The sequence below is a fragment of the Physeter macrocephalus genome, chromosome 2 (genome assembly GCF_002837175.3).
Source record: "Physeter macrocephalus isolate SW-GA chromosome 2, ASM283717v5, whole genome shotgun sequence".
Classification (NCBI taxonomy): domain Eukaryota; kingdom Metazoa; phylum Chordata; class Mammalia; order Artiodactyla; family Physeteridae; genus Physeter; species Physeter macrocephalus.
The window spans coordinates 128,094,514-128,098,008 of NC_041215.1; the positions used below are offsets into that span (position 1 = coordinate 128,094,514).

General features: G+C 35.3%; 1 pseudogene; it reads right to left on the reverse strand.

Annotated features, from left to right (window-relative positions):
- The window catches only part of LOC102992851 (thiamine transporter 2-like), a 50,316-nt pseudogene that overhangs the window by 5,549 nt on the left and 41,272 nt on the right, over window positions 1-3,495 (reverse strand).

A 3,495-nucleotide genomic window follows, 5' to 3' on the forward strand; every position in this document is an offset into this window, starting at 1 on the left:
TTTGCAAATATTTTCTCCCATTCTGAGGGTTGTCTTCATCTTCTTTATGGTTTCCTTTGCCGTGCCGAAGCTTTTAAGTTTCATTCGGTCCCATTTGTTTATTTTTGTTTTTGTTTCCATTTCTGTAGGAGGTGGGTCAAAAAGGATCTGTAGGTTTATTCCTAGGTATTTTATTCTTTTTGTTGCAATGGTAAATGGGAGTGTTTTCTTAATTTCACTTTCAGATTTTTCATCATTAGTGTATAGCACTGCAAGAGATTTCTGTGCATTAATTTTGTATTCTGCTAATTTACCAGATTCATTGATTAGCTCTAGTAGTTTTCTGGTAGCATCTTTAGGATTCTCTATGTATAGTATCATGTCATCCGCAAACAGTGACAGCTTTACTTCTTCTTTGACAGTGTCTTTTAAATAATAATTTTTTTTGGATTTTCACAGAGATAAATAAAGGGATGACTTCCATAAAAAAAGAATAAGAATTTAGAAGGCAAATACAGGTAGAAATGAAATAAGAATAGGTTGATATCAAAACAGCCAATCTGAAATCTTGGGAATAAAAATATGCAAGTTGAAATAAAAACTCAAGCAACAAAATGTGGGCACCATCAAAGAGAGAATTTGTGAATTGTAAAATTGATATGAGGTGTTTACTCAGCACACAGCAGGGAGAGATCAAGGCCAATAGTAGAGAATAAAGTCATTTGTCTCAACATTCTATCTAATCTGGGAAGAAACATTTTGAAAACTTTCCCAGTGGAGCTGCCTCCTATGCCCAAGCATTTCTTCCCACTACCCCTAAACTCATTTGCCTTGGACTTAAATTAAAGACACTTGGGTGGATTAAATTTCAGGCATCTTTTATCCTTGGGTGGATTAGTTTCCAGGCAGCTTTTACTCTACTAAAAACATCAGACTCCAAATTATCACAAAGCAAATGTCAGTGTTTTCCATTACAACTTTTAGTGAATATTGAGTTGCTTAAAATTAATTAGAACACCTCTGCTTAGACAGATCAAGTAAGAATTTAGTAGATTGTGCATCTGTTTCTTTTCTGGGATGCTAACTAGCCAACACCACAGGTCTCTGTGAGTTAGGCTATTCTGATCACTGCTTTGGCTCCATGGGGTAACCATACCATCTTGTCTTTGGCAATTAAGTGACAGCACTTGGCCTCTGCTACCCCAGGACCCCATCATCTCCATTGCATTTAAGTATCTCATTTCAGTTGTATCAGCTCCCACTGTAATTTCTGACCTGTAGAGAAAAGCAACCACAGAGTTCTTCAGGAATGCTGAGCTCCCCTCACAAATGTATTTCTCACAATCATGGTAGCATTTTTTAGCAATAGTGTATTTTTTAGCTAAGATTTGTACGTTATTTTTTAAGACATAATGCTATTGCACATTTAATAGACTACAGTATAACTTTTTTTTAACATCTTTATTGGAGTATAACTGTTTTACAATGGTGTGTTAGTTTCTGCTTTACAACAAAGTGAATCAGTTATACATATACATATGTTCCCATATCTCTTCCCTCTTGCATCTCTCTCCCTCCCACCCTCCCTATCCCACCCCTCTAGGTGGTCACAAAGCACTGAGCTGATCTCCCTGTGCTATGCGGCTGCTTCCCACTAGCTATCTATTTTACATTTGGTAGTGTATATATGTCCATTCCACTCTCTCACTTCGTCCCAGCTTACCCTCACCCTTCCCCGTGTCCTCAAGTCCATACTCTACGTCTGCATCTTTATTCCTGTCCTGCCCCTAGCTTCATCAGAACCAATTTTTTTTTTTTTAGATTCCATATATATGTGTTAGCATACAGTATTTGTTTTTCTCTTTCTGACTTACTTCACTCTGTATGACAGACTCTGGGTCCATCCACCTCACAAGTAACTCAATTTCATTTCTTTTTATGGCTGAGTAATATTCCATTGTATATATGTGCCACATCTTCTTTATCCATTCATCTGTCGATGGACACTTAGGTTGTTTCCGTGTCCTGGCTATTGTCAATAGAGCTGCAGTGAACATTGTGGTACATGATTCTTTTTGAATTATGGTTTTCTCAGGGTATATGCGCAGTAGTGGGATTGCTGGGTCATGTGGTAATTCTATTTTTAGTTTTTTAAAGAACTTCCATAGTGTTCCCCATAGTGGCTGTATTAATTTACATTCCCATCAACAGTGCAATACAGTATAACTTTTATATGCACTGGTAAACAAAAAATTCACGTGACTCACTTTATTTTGATATTCACCTTACTGAAGTGGTTTAGAACCAAACTGCATTATCTCTGAACTATGCCTTTATACAATACTAGTGTAATAATAATAATCACACATTGATCACTTAATATGTATTGGACCTGTGCTATGTATTTCTTTATCTATTATCCAATTCAAAACAAATCACACTTTTATGAGGTAAGGCCACAGACAGCTAACATATATCATTCACTCTAGGATATTTCATCTTTCTGCTCTTGGATGATCCCAGTTGTCTGATTTCCATGTTATCTTGGGGACAGACTTGAAAGTATTGAAATAGTATTTTGGGTCCCAGTTGCTCACTGAGACCATACAGATGGTTTGTTTCAGTTTCATGAGCTCCATCTTTTGGTTGTATCCCGTTTACTGGCGAATAGCTGAGGCTTTAATGTGATGTTGATGAGGTTCATGATGGTCCTGTCTTTCATGGTATCTTAGTCTAGGATAAAACACTAAAGAACCATGTATTTTAGCACCATACATATTCAGGAGGCCTGTCCTCTGAGTCCATGGTGGGAGAGACCAGACTAAAACTGTGTTACTGGGCTCCTGTCAGGAGTTGAGTCCTCTGATTCATTTAGTTTCTGACCCATAGTAGAACTACATTTTCCCTTTCTGTATTTGGCTGAATAGAGTATGTAAATGCTTATTATTAGGAAAAGTCCAACAATGACAGAAAATTAACTCCGCTAAACTAAAAACTAAAAAAAAAAAAAAAAAAAAAAGAATGAAAGAAAAAGAAAAGGACATTAATGAGTCACATAAGTCTGACACTGAATATATATAATGATATTTTACTACAAGCTGAGAGAGCTTCCACAGGTGTGATTCTCTGTCTCGGTTTTCTCATTTGTAAAATTAGAATAATAACAATACCTACTCACACACTTGTTGTGAGGATTAAATAAGTTGTTACGTGTAAGGCATATAGAAGGGTGCCTATATAGTATGAATTCAGGAAATTTTAAGTTTGTATACTTCTGAAACTCTCCAAATATATACATATTCTAAAACTATAACTATATAGTTATATATACAGATATAGTACATATTTACTATATCTGTATATATAGTTTATTCTTTTCCTAGAATGTAATATACTTGAAAAAATTGCAGTATTTCCATCTAGAACCATTGAAATTATATTAATAGACCTATAAAAGTTTAGAATTAATGTATGTTTCTAATGAAATAATTGAACCCTTAATTGTTTGTTTTTTGT